Here is an 18,542-nt window from a genome sequence, read left to right on the forward strand (position 1 = left end):
ACGAAAAGAGAAAAATTGAACACCGTGCTTCAGTAAGAGATGTCGTAACAATCACCCAACAGACAGTTTAACTCTTTGCGTTTTTCTAAAAAGAAATCTTTTTGTAAAATTCAAATTCGGGTTGCCCAAACAATAAATAGCATTAAATTAACCATTGTAATGTTTAAGAAAGGAAGTTTCATTGTCGTTTTGTTGTCTAAAAACGGAAATGGTAAAGTTTCTTAATTGTCTAAATAGAAATGAAAAGATACAGAAATTTGTAACCAAAACTGATTGTATTCGCAACTATAAAAGGTTATTAAAGAATCCCTACTGTTTAAGCGCACTTGCATTCATGTTTATATTTCTTGATATGTCTTCAAAAGTAACTTCTGCATCTTAACGCATCCAGGTATTCCCTATATGTCTTAGAGAAGACATTAATCAGCAACTTTTCTTCAATAATACAAATATCTTCGTCATTAAGCGAAATGCTGCTCCTTTGATTCCATTGAATCAAACCACCATCTTTCATTTCATCCACAATCTCGCCTATTGAAGATTCACTTTTTCGCCAGTTGAAAATGGTTCTAAAACCCCGTTTCTTTTTCGATTTAACCAGATCATTTATTCCAATAATTAATAAATCGTCCTGGCATCGCGTCATGCATTCAAGCATTAAATGCTTAAGCTTTGTAGCAGCTGGATCAATAACAACCATGACTTGTGCAGCTTCATTACCACGACTTCCAACATAATTTGTCAAAGTGCATTTACTTAGAAAAGGAGACGCTGCTTCTCCTCTATTATCTTTATGTTGCCAACCTAAATGATCAATATATTCAATAAAATCGATATTCAAAAGTTTCAGTACATTTTTCATGACGAAGTAATAAAACGCTGTATTGCATGAAACTAGTCTCCTGGTATTGCTTTGTGAAAACCAAGTTTTCAGTATAAAGCACAGTTTAGAAATCAAATCATGTGAAGTCAACGCAGTCTTGAATCATGTCAAGACTGCGTTGAAAAGACATTTTGTTCTTTAAATTTGATATATTCATGAATAATTCCAGTTATATTGTGACCTACAGAACTGGTTTCGGGATACTCATATTGTGTCAATGTTTTTGTAGATTTATGTTATATATATGCGAATTCACCGGCGAACTCGCTTTTTGATTTTCACGACGAAATAAATTAAACGCCAAATTCGTTGTTTACATTGGTTAACCGCGTTCTGATTGGTCTAAGAGTAGCAGCGAAACCTTTAGCGGCGAAAAAGTAAGAACTGTTTCTACTTTTCAGCGAAGCGAATATTTCGATGAAAAATCATAACAAATAAAACTGCGCATGCTCAGATACAATTCGCCGTCGACTTTGCCGTTCAATTCGCTTCGTGAAAATCCCCCTTTAAGGCTGCATAAACAAATAAGATGGCGGACGAGAACCTAAAGAAAAAGACAAAAAAATCTCTAGGTCGTGAATGTGCTGCTTATGGCTGCTCACCTCGCGAGTATACTATGTTAAATGGGGAAAGACAGCGAAATAATGTTAGTTTTTTCAATTTTCCCGGTGATACTTTTGCAAAGAGATGGTGGTGCAATTTAATTAAACGACAGGATGGCCTAGATGGTTTTAATATTACAAACAGCACTCGCATATGTGAGAAGCACCTTGACATCAGTGTCATTTTAAAACCACCGGCAGGGACACGTAAAAGACTGATGGATGGAGCAAAGCCATTATTACGTGCATGGAATGATTTTGAAAAAGATTTTAAAATACGAAAACAACCAATGTTAGGAGCGTCCCCAGGAAAAATTCCAGAGTTCAGACACCATTGCAACTCTTTTTCTGATAAAGAAGTTGAAGTAGCAGAGACACCAGAGATATCTGAATTGGATCAAATAAAAGAAGAACTCCAAAATTTTAAAAATGATAACGTTTCTTTGAAAAATGAAAAAATAATTTTACAAAGTGTGAACAACTTGAACAAACAGTTAAAAGTTTACATCAGGAAATAAAACACGTATCATCAGTAAAATGTAACTTTGTTGCACATTGCTTAAGCAGTGATAGTATCTGCAACTACTATACTTGATGTTTATTTTTACTATTATTTATTGTAAACCATCAACCTTGTCCCCAACACCGTTTTTTGTAATTGAACAAATGATCGAAGAGATAAGGTTCGTTTAGACATGGTTTATATGTTTTTATATATTTTAGCTGTATACTTTTTATATATTTTGTTACTTCTTGTACTCTTATATCTTATTTATATATTTTGTTACTTCTTCTTCTTTTTAACGCTGGAAAAGGCCTGAACAGAGCTCAACCCGGTGAGAAATTTAGTTACTATTAGATACATACGCCCGTTAGGCCTACTTTAACGCCCATTCTGGGCGGTAATCTCGAAAAAAAATTTTTGCTTAGTTTTATAAAAATCCTGGATCCGACCCTGAATTTGTAACTGAATCTGAAACTTGAAGCCTATAAGTGAAGGAAACAAGTGCTTACATATGCTTTAATTTGATAACAGAACGTTAGTATTCCTGAAAAAGATGTCTGGTGTAGAAAGCAATTTAAAAATTGAATTCCCTCGCGTCAGTTGTGAAACACAAGATATGACAAAGTAATTTAGCCTAATAACTTTAGTCGGCTTTGGATGGAAAAAAAGTCATTTAAGTAAGTAATAAAACGTACTAGCCCTTAAAATCAATATTACGTTCACATAAGTTGTGCTTTTAAGATAATTCAAATTTTGGGCATACTCATTGAGGTGGAAATAAAGAAGAAGATTGAACTCTTTTGTTGATTTCCGCCGGCGAAGTTGGCTTTCAAATGCCAAATGAGATACTTGAAATATATGCCGAATTGCTAGAGAAGAATAAATCTAACGTGCTTCTGACATGCTACGAAAACAAGTTGATTTTGTTTAATCCGAAGAAATCTTTTGTTAATCTTTTTTGTTCCTATAATAGCAAAGCTATGTGCTTCTTCTTATTTGCTATTATGCCTAGGATGTTTTGTTTATAATCTTGGCCAGTTAAATCGTGCAAAGTATTGAATTGAGAAGAGCAATTTTTGGTCAACTATATGGCGAATTTAGCTATATTTTTTGTTTAGCTAACTTCTAGCGTTTATTTTATAACAAAAGTCTAGTAAACTAAATGTTTCATTTTTCCCTTTTTCATATTTTTCATGAGAGCGGGGAAGAGAGATAGGTATCCTTTCTACTTACAACTACGGTCCAAAAAATTAATTACATTTCGGTAGCCAAAAGTTGCAAAGTCTTCACATTTTAAGCAGGCATCAAGCTAAAATTTTTTTGAAGTTTTCTATACCGAACGGGTAAAGCAAATCATTTGCTTTTGTTAGCTTTATAAGCCTTTTATTGATTTTTTTTCAAATAAAATTAACTTTAGTTATCAAAAATAGTTAGTTTCGCCTCACATGTTGATTAAAAAAGTTTGTTATGATTTTAAAATATCTTGATTGGTTTAAATTCACATGAAGTCATGCTGATTGGTTTAAAAACAATGCTACAGCGGATGAATATTTTCTCGTCTTAGCCTTTTTATTATTAACTGTTTTTTATTTATATTCTCTAACATTATATATTGACGAAAAGCCTTGTAATGTCAATGTGCAGAAATATATTCATTAAAATAACGAAAAGAGAAAAATTGAACACCGTGCTTCAGTAAGAGATGTCGTAACAATCACCCAACAGACAGTTTAACTCTTTGCGTTTTTCTAAAAAGAAATCTTTTTGTAAAATTCAAATTCGGGTTGCCCAAACAATAAATAGCATTAAATTAACCATTGTAATGTTTAAGAAAGGAAGTTTCATTGTCGTTTTGTTGTCTAAAAACGGAAATGGTAAAGTTTCTTAATTGTCTAAATAGAAATGAAAAGATACAGAAATTTGTAACCAAAACTGATTGTATTCGCAACTATAAAAGGTTATTAAAGAATCCCTACTGTTTAAGCGCACTTGCATTCATGTTTATATTTCTTGATATGTCTTCAAAAGTAACTTCTGCATCTTAACGCATCCAGGTATTCCCTATATGTCTTAGAGAAGACATTAATCAGCAACTTTTCTTCAATAATACAAATATCTTCGTCATTAAGCGAAATGCTGCTCCTTTGATTCCATTGAATCAAACCACCATCTTTCATTTCATCCACAATCTCGCCTATTGAAGATTCACTTTTTCGCCAGTTGAAAATGGTTCTAAAACCCCGTTTCTTTTTCGATTTAACCAGATCATTTATTCCAATAATTAATAAATCGTCCTGGCATCGCGTCATGCATTCAAGCATTAAATGCTTAAGCTTTGTAGCAGCTGGATCAATAACAACCATGACTTGTGCAGCTTCATTACCACGACTTCCAACATAATTTGTCAAAGTGCATTTACTTAGAAAAGGAGACGCTGCTTCTCCTCTATTATCTTTATGTTGCCAACCTAAATGATCAATATATTCAATAAAATCGATATTCAAAAGTTTCAGTACATTTTTCATGACGAAGTAATAAAACGCTGTATTGCATGAAACTAGTCTCCTGGTATTGCTTTGTGAAAACCAAGTTTTCAGTATAAAGCACAGTTTAGAAATCAAATCATGTGAAGTCAACGCAGTCTTGAATCATGTCAAGACTGCGTTGAAAAGACATTTTGTTCTTTAAATTTGATATATTCATGAATAATTCCAGTTATATTGTGACCTACAGAACTGGTTTCGGGATACTCATATTGTGTCAATGTTTTTGTAGATTTATGTTATATATATGCGAATTCACCGGCGAACTCGCTTTTTGATTTTCACGACGAAATAAATTAAACGCCAAATTCGTTGTTTACATTGGTTAACCGCGTTCTGATTGGTCTAAGAGTAGCAGCGAAACCTTTAGCCGCGAAAAAGTAAGAACTGTTTCTACTTTTCAGCGAAGCGAATATTTCGATGAAAAATCATAACAAATAAAACTGCGCATGCTCAGATACAATTCGCCGTCGACTTTGCCGTTCAATTCGCTTCGTGAAAATCCCCCTTTAAGGCTGCATAAACAAATAAGATGGCGGACGAGAACCTAAAGAAAAAGACAAAAAAATCTCTAGGTCGTGAATGTGCTGCTTATGGCTGCTCACCTCGCGAGTATACTATGTTAAATGGGGAAAGACAGCGAAATAATGTTAGTTTTTTCAATTTTCCCGGTGATACTTTTGCAAAGAGATGGTGGTGCAATTTAATTAAACGACAGGATGGCCTAGATGGTTTTAATATTACAAACAGCACTCGCATATGTGAGAAGCACCTTGACATCAGTGTCATTTTAAAACCACCGGCAGGGACACGTAAAAGACTGATGGATGGAGCAAAGCCATTATTACGTGCATGGAATGATTTTGAAAAAGATTTTAAAATACGAAAACAACCAATGTTAGGAGCGTCCCCAGGAAAAATTCCAGAGTTCAGACACCATTGCAACTCTTTTTCTGATAAAGAAGTTGAAGTAGCAGAGACACCAGAGATATCTGAATTGGATCAAATAAAAGAAGAACTCCAAAATTTTAAAAATGATAACGTTTCTTTGAAAAATGAAAAAATAATTTTACAAAGTGTGAACAACTTGAACAAACAGTTAAAAGTTTACATCAGGAAATAAAACACGTATCATCAGTAAAATGTAACTTTGTTGCACATTGCTTAAGCAGTGATAGTATCTGCAACTACTATACAGGATTTCCCCATTTTGGCCTCATTTCGCTCAGTCTTGATATTTCTAGATGGAGGAGAGATTGAGGAAAACGTAATTCTCTTTAACAACCAAGAAATAAAAGGGGATTCAAATCGTGGACGTAAACGTATTTTTTCACCACTAGAAAGTTACCTGATCACATTGGTAAAGTTACGAAGAAATTTTCCTGTTAAGTATCTGTCATACCATTTTGATTCTTCTGAAGGGACAGTAAGCAACACAGTGATCACATGGGTTCATTTTATATATCTAAAGTTGGGATCAATGTGCATCTGGCCAGACAGAAAAAAAAATACAAATGCTAATGCCTAGTTCAATGAAAGAAAATTTTCCAACTACAAGATGTATAATTGATTGTGTGGAATTTAAAGTTAAAGTTCCGTCATGTTGGCGCCGTAGATTAGTGGGCGGCGCCGTAGATTAGTGGTTATAGCTCTCGTACTCTGTTTGGGAGACCGTGGTTCGATTCCTCTTGACGGCGATTCAACATGATAGAGTGAATTTTACTATAGCCCCGGGTTAACCCAAGCCATGTGAGGAAATTGAGAATGTTGCCGGGAGTTGTCTAGTAAAGCGCGGGCCCTAATTGGGTCTGCGTAGTTCAAAATGAGCATTAAATACTCTAGGACTCTCCATCTAAGCCAAAGCTCCTCCTGGAAATAATAGACAGGATATATCCCGCGATATTTGTGAGGCTAGCCATGTATAATATATCTATCTATCTAGACTTCTCTTCTCTAGTTGAACAACTAACAATTGGCAACTTGAGCTGCTTTAGTTGTCATATCTTCGTTTTATTATGGGGATTGTTATAAACACACGCAATATTATGGAGATATCATAAAATTTTACGGCAAAATAGATATTCTCTATTATAGCTTGAACATGATAATTGTATTCAACTTTGTTGTGCCCGGCTTTAAAGAAAGAGATTTTTTAGCAGCCCTGGCCTCAAATCCATGTGTAGTCTCATTTTCGTATTGAATTTATGAATAGAAGTCTTTATAAAGTGAAATAAATTGAGTAAAACTTTGAGTGTAGCAAAAATAAACGAAATAAACGGTAGAACTCATTGACTTTAAAATTAATTAACGTTGTTATGTTTAAGACGCTTGTGATTTTCGTGTTTCATTCGTTTCATTCGTTGTTTCATTAATATTCTGCAATAAGAGAAACCAAAATTATGCACCACTAAGATTCAATTTTAATCTACAAACATTGTTTTACCTAATTAAATATTACCGTCAAATTCATTTTCATTAGCAAATGAAATTAATTTTCCTACGCCATCACATTTTTTTTCTAAACAGAAAAAGAATAAATTGTAAACAGTAGCTTATTAATATTTTTTCTATTATTCTTCTTATCAATTTCAGACCTTAATGCTTGACGTTATTGCTAAGAACTCTGACGAAAATGATTACCTTCAACATCATTCGCGCTACCAGATGGATTGACTTCGTTTTGTACCATAGTAGCCTCGTTTTTACATTTTTTTCTACAAAGTAATATTTATAATTTCATTTTGGTAAAAAATTAAAAAATAAATAAATAAATAAACAGAGGTACCATATTGCAAGAAGATTAAGGCAGCCACAATTAATTGTGTATAGCGTATAAAATGAGGAGTTTATATACCTTTGTGTTCTTTTTCTGGTGTGTCAATGTCATTGTGTGGTACAAGAAAATCAATTTCTGAATTCTGTGGTTCGTCGACATTTATTAAAATTCAAAATGTGCAACGTATTGCTATTTAAAAGTGTCTTCGACCTGTTGTTCAGGACTCACGCTACGTTTTCAAATGTGAGGAAGGCAGTTTTTAGCAGTAATCGTAATTAAGCCTAAAAACCTTGTCGCCCACCGGTTGGACGACGAAGAAAATGTTGGATTCTACTACCTCTAAAACTGAATCTGCGGCGATTTCAGGGACTTGTTTTTAGCAAAAGAAGTGACAACAATAAGTATGTAAAAGGGCTTAAAAAATGTTTTACTTGATTGTTTAAATTTTTGGTCATCAGGCAAAGGAGAAACAATGGTTAAAGAATCTTAAAAATTTAAAGAAAACAATATTTCTTACATAGTATCTTGATACTTTTGTTCAGAGATTACAAATCGTGATCCGAAAATTTATCAAAAAATCATTTATCCGATTTGGCTTTGAAGCTACGAACTCGTTAGCAACGTCTGTCAAGGATACTTCGTCGGTGGAATCTTTATGAAAAGCTAGTATAGCCAATGTATTGAAGCGCTTTTGTGACATTGTTGATCGAAGACATGTTTTCAACCTACGTGTCAACGAAAAAGATCTCTCAGGGGTGGCACTTGTAGCTGCACCAACAAGAACTAATTTCATTACCTTCATAATGTTCCTAAAGGCTTTGTTCAGATTTGCTCAAATCGATAATTTTGTTCTTAATCTCTTCAAAATGAATAATACCTTTATTGACGAACACAGTGCGGAGGATCAAAAGCTCGTCAGGTAATGCTGATATGTCAATATCAACTCTGTATTTGTCAAGCAGCTACCAACATTTCTGTTTGATAGGATTCGGAGTTTATAACCTTTATGACCAATTGTTCTATGGTCGAAAAGAACTGATAGCTTGGTTCCTCGAAATGATCTTTAATTGCCATGACTACAGTATCAATAGCGACAAAAAACATAATGCAGTAATGCTCAGTTGAAGTTTCAAGATAGAATGCTTCGATCGTCTTGCCAAATATCTGAGGCATCGTATTACATCGAATAAATGTTTCCTTTTATTACGCTGCGATTCAACAATGTTTTGATTGGTTAATTCCGCAATATTAGGGCATTGGGCGACAACAGTTTCCAGCGCAGCAGATGCTTTGTGGCAATTTGTTTGCTGATGAATTTTGAAACACTCAGGTGCTTTTTTTCCATGAATTAAAAGCAAGACTTATTGTGATTTTGGTCATGTTTCATGCAGTAAGCAGTAATCATGTAAAACCTAAAAACAAATATTGTAAATCAATTAAGGTTAAGAACACACAATCAGGTTAAGAACACAATATCCTATTTCACCTCGCTCCTAGACCTTGTTTACGCTTTTGAAATATCTTGAGGACCTTTGAGAATCAGAAACAGTATAGGAACGAGGTTGAGTCGAAAAGGAGGCATCCTGCCACCCCCCGTAGCGTGGGCCTGTTGTTAAAGTAAAAGCCCAAACGTTGTAGCACGGAGGTAGAAATAAAGAAGAAGATTGAACTCTTTTGTTTCTATTGAAATCATCCGTGATACGATCACTTGCAAATATAATCATGTTTTCATTTAAATTACACCATTTAAAAAGAAAAATAGCTCTTAACTCTTCTACTTTTTTTTGACTCACTCTTGACTCACAACTTTATCATGCTAAATTTTAGTAAATCTTTGAGCATATTCTGCTTCATACAGAAAGTAACAAACTGGTTAAAAAAGCTGTTTTTTTTAAACAACGAAGATAATTATTTATTTATTTATTTATTTATTATACAGGATTACCAATTCAGATTATATACAAGTATACACATATACAATTCCGTTGTCAACATGGGTCCTGTGAAAAATAAAATTGTCAGACATTAAAATTGATGCCCGAGAAGAAAAAAGACTTTAAAACAATACTAGAAGGATTAAAAGGGGAAAAAACGTGACTGGAAGTAGGATAGAAACTACCACAAAAAGATATAAGGGTAAAAAAGTTTCAAGCTGATACGACACAGGCGCACAAAGAATAAATATAAGAACAAAAGTATATGTATAATGTTAGATAAGCAACAAAAAACTAGGAACAATTGAAATAACTTCTCATTAAGATTTTATACATATTAAAATTCGTTTAATTTCGGATATTTACAGGAAGTTTGCTATAAAAAAAACCACCAGTGTAATATAATGACGCTCTTCCGAATTCGAGACGCCTTTCGCCCGTTTTAACGAGATCTTGTTGCTACTTAGGTATCATTTTGCGCACAAACAGAACGGAATACGGATATTAATAACATATCGTTAGATCAATAGATGTTTAAAATAGATAACATATAAATAACTAATTATAAATTATAGGCGTTTTTCAAATATTTTCTCTGTTTATATTTTTTTGTACAAACTGTGAAATAATCAAATTTTAAATAAACTAGTCGTGAACCCGTGGAAAATCCACGGGTTCGCCCGTCCTTTTTATACCGCATTGCGTGCTCAGGGGCGGATCTAGGGTTAGGCAGCCTAGGCAATTGCCTAAGCCTAGTTTTGTGAACTAGAAAAAAAATTCTCTATAGATAGAATAATCTATAAAAAAAACTAAATTATTTTTATCAATTTATTTTTGGCATCCGCCGATTTCGACTATGACGATGCGCGGCGTGCGTGTTTTATTTTACTCAAATAAGCAAACCCGGGGCGATCTTAGGCAAAATGTCTATTCGCCTAAAACGTCCGCGGGTTTTAAAGTTCCGAATGAATGAAAATCACAGATGGAAGAAAAAACGCCTAAAACGTCCGCGGGTTTTCAAGTTCCAATGAATGAAATTCTGGAATGTGAAGAAAAAACGCCTAAAACGTCCGTGGGTTTTAAAGTTTAAACGCCTAAAACGACCACGGGTACGGTTACATGGAGTGGATGTTTCTTTTTCAACATGGTTTACCTGGATCAGGTCCAATTGCAGGGAGCACTTCAAATGTCTAGAATATTAAAGCAATTGTATGCCACCTAAGTTAAATAAAGAAGTTTTGAATTTGGAAACCTTTTCAGATATTGAAAGGATTGGAAATGCTGGAGAGAAGTATTTTGGCCACGTGTGCCGTGTTGTTGTCTCAAACCAAACCTTTATCTTCCTCTGCAAGAGACAATAAATTCAGTAATACTTGAAATATTTTAGTTTTAGCTGCTCCTGAATTTTAGGCACTTTTGTGTCAAGAACTATTCTTAAAAGTGGTAAACCACCAGATGTTCTTACAAAACGTGTAATTTAAATCTTTTTCTTATCAAAACAAAAGGTTTTAACTTGGCCTTGATCAAATGCATTTTTATAAACATAAAAGCCCAATGCTAAACGAGATAGCTAACTGAGGCAATTTATGTCAACACTGTCTTGGCGGTCGAGAGATGTTTTGATGTGTATGTTAAATTCGGTATAGAGTATTACTAGCTACCTGTATGTGTATTAGTTGGAATTTTGTTAGTTTTTTTTCTTTAACGTCTTAAGGGTCACTGGCTTCGTGTAGGCTTTGTGTAGCCGTTTATGCAACTGTGTATCTTTGTTTCTGTTAGGGAGAGAATACATTCTTGTAAGATAACTAAGGGACAGCTCTTTCATGAACGCAAAAGTCCAAGCTAAATGTTAATAGATCTGCAGATCCCCTTTCCCTCCCCTAAACATCAAATCAGAAAAGGTAATCTTTGAATGTTGTCAGTCCTTGAAACCATAAGCACTCGGCCATGTGTTCCTGCTAAGCAGGTAGACACTAAAAGTTATTAATACTTTCTGTTCTCTAAGAAATCGATGTATACAGTATGAGATATAATTAAACGGCAAAGGATTCTACCTCGTCCCACCGCCAAATTTATACGCTTAGCATATACTTTTTTATTGTGATTGTCCCTAAGAACTTTGACTTTGTGGGAACTTTTAAACAGTGCATTTTTTATGCAACATCCCACTGCTCATTTTAAAACTTTTAAGAACACGAGAAGATCTCTTTGACTTTCCCATGTTACTTTTAATTGTAATAAAATTGCTAAAAACAAAAGAATGAAGCAATACCTAATCTAAGAATAGTCCAAGTTTGTTTTATAATATTTCTTATTCTCATCTTGCTGAGTAATACAACGTATATAATTTTGTTTTAGGATAAGATATTTTGATGTCACCCTGGTACCTAAGATGAATATTCTTCTAACAACGAAAATCACCATCAATTAAAAGAACACAGATTTGTTAATCCTTATAATATTGGAAAACTGTAAACAATGGATATATATCTGGTATAATCCACAAAGTTGTGTTTCATAAGAGGAACTAAGAAGGTGAAAAAAATCAATCAAAATAACTTGTATTTTGATGTCACCCTGGTACCTATGATGAATATTCAAGTAAATAACACAGAAGATTTGTTCTGAATCCTTATAATATTGGAAAACTGTAAACAATAGATATATATCTGGTATAATCCACAAAGTTGTGTTTCATAAGAGGAACTAAGAAGGTGAAAAAAATCAATCAAAATAACTTGTATTTTGATGTCACCCTGGTACCTATGATGAATATTCAAGTAAATAACACAGAAGATTTGTTCTGAATCCTTATAATATTGGAAAACTGTAAACAATGGATATATATCTGGTATAATCCACAAAGTTGGTGAAAAAAATCAATCAAAATAACTTGTGAATATTCAAGTAAATCATAGAAATGATTTTCACGTAAAACATATACAGATCGAAACAAGAATTGCATGTTAAAAAACGTTCTGTTACAGACTGTAAACTAACAAAATGTCATGTCAACTTATGGGTATGAGTAGGATTTGTATATATGTTGCTTTTTATATGAGAATCTTCATAATTGGCTTATAGTTACTAAAACTTTCTTAAAGATTTTACAGTATTAAAATATTTTTTAAACATAGTTGACAGGGACATGTAAGGGTAAATAATATGAGACATGTTAAATGTTTTGATGTTATTGTTCTAATTTCTAACTCTTTTCTGGCTTAATAAACTGCCTTTCTCTTGTGGGAATTTCATAGCATTAAAATTAATGCTTAATAGAAATTGGTGCAAAACTACACCAGTAACCCTAATGCTAAACTGTATTAACTTCATGAAGAGGTGATTACTATATACTTTTTGTACACGTTTATTATATGTTGCGATCTTACACTGTAAGTCTAACTGGAAATCTTTCATTCTTTTATATGCTGGTTTTCTTTGTGCATTTGCAGGTTCTTAACACAGACTATAATTTTCCAAACAATATTTCTACGTTGCACTACTGTTGACTATCTATTCCTAAAATTGTCTTGTAATGTAATTTTTTGTTGTATTGTTAGTTATTAGACTTATTGCATGTTTTGAAATGAAGCAAATCCCCAACTTATTACTTGTTCTCGTATTATGTGCGTAAAACGAAAAAAGATGCTAAGATACTTAATACCAGTATGTGATTCAAAGAAATTATGGAAACGCTAACCCTGTTTTAAATCGAATTTGCTAACCGGACGCATTTTCCATCCGCATGTTTTAACAAGGATAAAGTGGTAAAACTACGGGGGTTACTGTTATTTGTTTGGATATAAAGAAACTTTCGTTTCTAATCTAGAAGGATTCTTAATAACTAAAAACCTTACTTTTGGGAAAATTTTAGTTCCTTTTACAGCAAAAACACAAAACGGCCGATTTACCTCGTACAACACCACAACCCTTGACATTACTTTGCCAAAAAATCTATGAAATTTTGCCTAACCAAAAAAAATTCCTAGATCCGCCCCTGGTGCTTCTCGCTATTTCGCAGCTAAGCTACCATTTTGCGTGACGGACAGACAGACAGACAGACGTATACGGGTATTATAATATAGATGGAATAAATACTGCAGCCAGTCAGGTATTTATATCCTCCTTAAGTAGCTAATTAAGTTCAAATAAGTTCTTTAAATTCTTTGAAATGTTTCACGTTAAATTCATTAATGTTTTAAACACTTATATAGAATTATTGACACATAAATAATAAATATTTCCATTAAGCATAATTATTTTAGGTCCTTAATGTTAATTTTGACCGCTTTTTTATTTCAAGTGTTATAATAATTATTCGTCAGAAAAAAGGATAGATTTAATCCCAACCACCCCCTTCCACAACTTTTGACAAGCTTCTTCAAATTGAACCAAACTCTGCATACGTTACGTCATAAAAAGAACACAATGGTAAGCGAATTATTTTGCTTATGACAGCACGGGTCTGGAACGTTATTAGAAGCTTGGTTTCAACCCAAAATACTTCCCTTCCCCAGGAAAAAATGGGTTTACATATATTTTAAAATTGTTTAAATATGAAAATAATTATTTTTAATGTTTGCCTAAATTTGTGCGCCAGCATGGCCGCGATAACTGTTCTTTAAAACCGCCATACTTATAAAATTTACCCCGCTTATTTATAATTAACGATCAGATTTTGCATGACATAGCATGGTTAATATTTTGATAACAATTCCCTATTGAATCAAACATTCGGAGATTTCTTCTTTAATATTCTAAATAATTTACGAGGTTCTGAAAACAGGTACTTTCAACGAAATCTTGAAACATCTTAATTTTCGACGAGGACGTTCAGTGCACACCGTACGTGGGTGAACATGGCTGCGTATAAGTGCAAATCTATCGAAGTACCTATGACCGAGAAAGATTGGGAAGACCTTTGGTTGCAATTGCTGAACGAATTCGAAGAAAAAATTAACAATAAAAGTGAAATTCGTTTGAAGGATTATTTTAAAAGGGAAGTGAAGAAAAATATAAGCGAATGCTTTGCAAACGTTAAGCCAGTAATACGTAGTATGAAAATTTTGAAACATTTCAAGCAGTATGAAGCAAGACAAGTCGTTGAGAGGGTATATAAGAGAAAAAAGAACTACTTCTACATTGGTTTTACTGACGAGATTACAAATGATTTGTTTCATGTCGAGCCAACATCAGAGGATGAAAATTCAAAATGGGAAGCGTACAAATCTCGAAATACCGGATTTAAATTGAACATTCATTACGCACGCTTGACAAAAAATTCTACGTTTCATGAACTCGTTGAGCGGTTTATCGATAACCCACTATGCTTAAATGACCAACTAATTGAGAAAACTGGAAACGGAATAGGATATATCATTGAATACGAAGCAAAATATCAACCTCCAGTTGATGACAGACCAAAGAGACCGAAGTCAATGAAGGTGACAGATGCCGATATAGAAGAAAAGGAAGAAGAAGAAAGAGCAGAAGAAGAAGGAGGAAAAGCTATGAAACAAAATACAAAGAGCAATGACGAAAGCATTACCATTCAGGTGAAGAACAACAACGAAGATCTCCCGCAGAACAATGATAAAGAAAATGAGGATAAAAATGTCAAACATGATGGATCCAATATTCATGTGGAGACTAGCAATACGGACAAGAGAGTTGTCAAAGGACATATGGAAACTTGTGAAATTGAAGATGAATATGTTCTACAATGGTTACAACAACAAAGTGCGCAGAGAAAGAATGCTGGTTTGCTGCTGTGGGTTGCTAACGAAAACTAAATATTGACAACTGTTAACATAGTTAAGGTCAAAGTACCATTCTATTATTTGAATAGGACATCACAACAGCATTAAGAAGCCATGGAGACAAATCAAACATTTCTTGCATAAAATATTAATTAATTTTATTTGCGTATCAATCACTGTTCTAATTCATTCTAATTCTACAGGTCCTGCATTGATACCAGATATGTATATATTCTGACGTAGTCAACCTGTGTAAATATGAATAATAATAATAAAAAAAAAAATAATAATAATAATTATAACGGTTGTTCTTTTGCATTATAATATGTCGCATACAGAAAGTGAGAAGTTAGTCGGCCACAGTGTATGATATAAGCATATATAGGGCACATATATAATCTCTTTTTGTGAATCATTATGTTATAAGATAGAATTATTAATTATTGCATTTTATAAATTTCTTAGTAAAACATATCTCGGCTCAAAATATATAAAATTAAATATGCATATTTTTACAATCACCACATGAATTACAACATGAAACGAAAGATTCAATTCAGTTATTTAGTTTTGTCAAAATTAGTAGTATTGTAGCCGCTACACCGAAAATGGTAAACCATATTTGACAGCAAAGTTTTGATAAAAAAATAATAAAGAGATCAATATTAGAAATTTCTTCATTTTTTAGCAAGTTTGTTACAAATTTTTGCAGAACATACTGCAACCTTGCTTTATCTTCTCCAGGAAGAACTTTTTTTGGTCCAGTGTGTTTGAATTAGGATTCGTTTGATTAAGGAGTATTTAAATAACCCGAATATTTCAGGTCATCCGGATCACACCTGTGTTTTTTGGAAGGTAGAATTTTATCTGATACAGAGGAAAAGTATGCCACAGTTGACAAAAAGCTATTAGCGTGTTTCTACACTTTAAATAAAATGCGAGATTTATGTTTTGGTATACTTGATTTAATGATGGAAACTACGTTGCTATATATAACTGGGAAAAATACTATTTCCGATTTTGTATCTAGAAATGTTAGGGATGTGGAAACTATGAATGTGATTTCTTCATTTTCAATTTTGTAGTTTCAAAAGCGTCTGAACCAGAAACCGGATTGAATGGGAACAAGAAGCCCTGCGGCTTAAAGATTTCCGCCATTAGCAATAATCTGAAAAAAGATATAAATCGTGACATACATGTCACGATTTTATAGCTATAATACATTATCTTTCACCAAAAATATCCAGCCTCAACATTTCCTCTTTAAATTAAAATTCATTGATAATTAATTAGTTTTGCTGAATAAAGCTTTAGTCTACGTGCTTACAAAATTGTAGTACAGAAGGAAATGACGTAATTATATAATATCAAAAATGGCGCCTTATAAGACGATCTTCATTATGCTACACTGCACAAGCTTTAACTTTCGATTATAAACTTTAAAATAAAGTAATGTTCATTGGATAATAAAACAATTTGTTGCACTGTTAGGATTCTTATTGGCTTAAAACTCATTTTAGCCTCGTTCTCAGAAAAAAATCTGTCAAAACGAGGATTTCAGCTTTAGCCTGGATAAGTTTTAGGCGTCCAGGCTCAGGGCTGTCTCTATCTATCTCTCTCTCTATCTTCCCAGGCGATATTAAAGATTCCGCCTTCGCTGGCGGAAATCAATAAGATCGTTTCCTAATTCTCCCACGGGACTAATTTCAATTGATTACTTAGTAAAAATGTCCTTTCCTTTCGTTTTTTACTTGTAACTTTTGTTTGCCTGGCTTATTTTACTTGAAATTTTTAGTAGCTGGGTTTCTATCTATATAAAGTTGATTTAGCAAAAAAAAGAAAAAAATTGCGCCCTTAGATGGCCAGATACGCCCATATTTCTAAAATCCCTTATGCAAAAATTAAATATAATTATTTTTTCAAAATATTAAGCGCAGTTTACGATATGTGATCAATATATTATATTAATATTATTTTTGTGGTTTTTACGCCTTTATTACGCCCTCACATATTATTTTTGGCCATGTTGGCGTAATTTATGCCCGTTTTTTTGCGGTAAATCACTTTTTATCCGTTTCGCACTACATTTTTGGCCTAACTAACAGTTTTGACACAATAGGCATCCTATTACATAAGTGTTGGCGTAAATAACATTGAAACACAAACGTGCTAAGTAATATATAGAAACTGTTTTGAAATTCTCATAGTAAAAATTTTGCAGACGTCAGCAATTTATTACGCGACCAAAACTAAAAATTTTCCGCTACTTCATTTATTTTATGTCGGTTAACATTTGGGCCGAATATTTTTCAAAATAAGCAAGTAGATCAGAAAATATAAGGGTAGGGCATTTTTGCCCCCCCTCCCCTCCCCCCAACCTTTCACCGGGTCACTCAGACACCAACCTGAATAGGGTTGAACCCACCGAACGTAAATAAGAAGTTTACAATTAGAATAATCCGCATAAAATAATTCAAGATAGACACCCGTCATAAAAACTAGCAACAACAAGAAAGATTCACAGGATAAGATTAAGTTGGTACCACCAGCAAGCTGTGTTTTTCTATATGTTGCATAAACTTTTACCGGATAGGACTGTGGGCGACATACCGAAATGACTGACATTCTCAATTTAAATTTAATACGTTCTTTGTGTAGGCTTTTTGTAAGGAAGGACTGTATGCAAAATTACCAAAATAACTGATTTTGGTTGATTTAGAATTACTTCTTGGAAACTGTAGATTGATTGTGGTTGTCTTAACATTATGACTTAAACTGTTTGTTTTTTTATTTATAATGTGACTTTAATAAAAAAGGACCACATGCAAAATGAAAAAAAATTTTTGGTCCAATTAGATTTTGAGGCATACAAGCTGTTACTTTTAATGTATGAAATTTAAAATTTTGTGTAAGATTTTATGGGTAAAGACATTATGCAAGTTGCTTAAAGAACTGATTTTTTTTAAAGAAAATTTTTAGGACTCGAGGGCTAAAATATGCTGATTCCAACAGCAAAAATTTAAAAATTATAAGGCAGAACCATATGTTTTTAAAATTACCCAGGGTTCATCGATGTTGTCTGTCGTATTGGCTAGTGCTGAAACTTGTGAAAGCGACACAGTTAAACATCGCTGTTGGAAGGAATCATGACTTGGAACTGAGGAAATGCAAAGAAATGCCTTCCTCTTCTTCCACTTGCACTACGCAAGTGAAAGAAGAGGAAGTTTAGAAAAATTTAATTAATTGGATTTATAAGACCTCAAAATAAAAATTAAAAAAAACAGAAACCCCTTTCTAGTGTCTGATGATGACGGATGGACACACCTGTACAATATTTATTTTGTGATTTTGAGCTACCTAGTACCATGCCAGCACTCCGGAGGCACTTTTTAAAGTATTCTGTCAATTGAGTAGAGGTAGCTAGCTAGCTATTTTAGACCTTTGTGTGTTTTCTTTTACTATCTTCCCATAACAGTGAACAATCAAGACTTAAGTATATAGCTAGCAAAGAATGCAAGACATTGTAGGTTAGTTAAATAT

This window comes from Hydractinia symbiolongicarpus, chromosome 15 (assembly GCF_029227915.1).
Source record: "Hydractinia symbiolongicarpus strain clone_291-10 chromosome 15, HSymV2.1, whole genome shotgun sequence".
Lineage (NCBI taxonomy): Eukaryota > Metazoa > Cnidaria > Hydrozoa > Anthoathecata > Hydractiniidae > Hydractinia > Hydractinia symbiolongicarpus.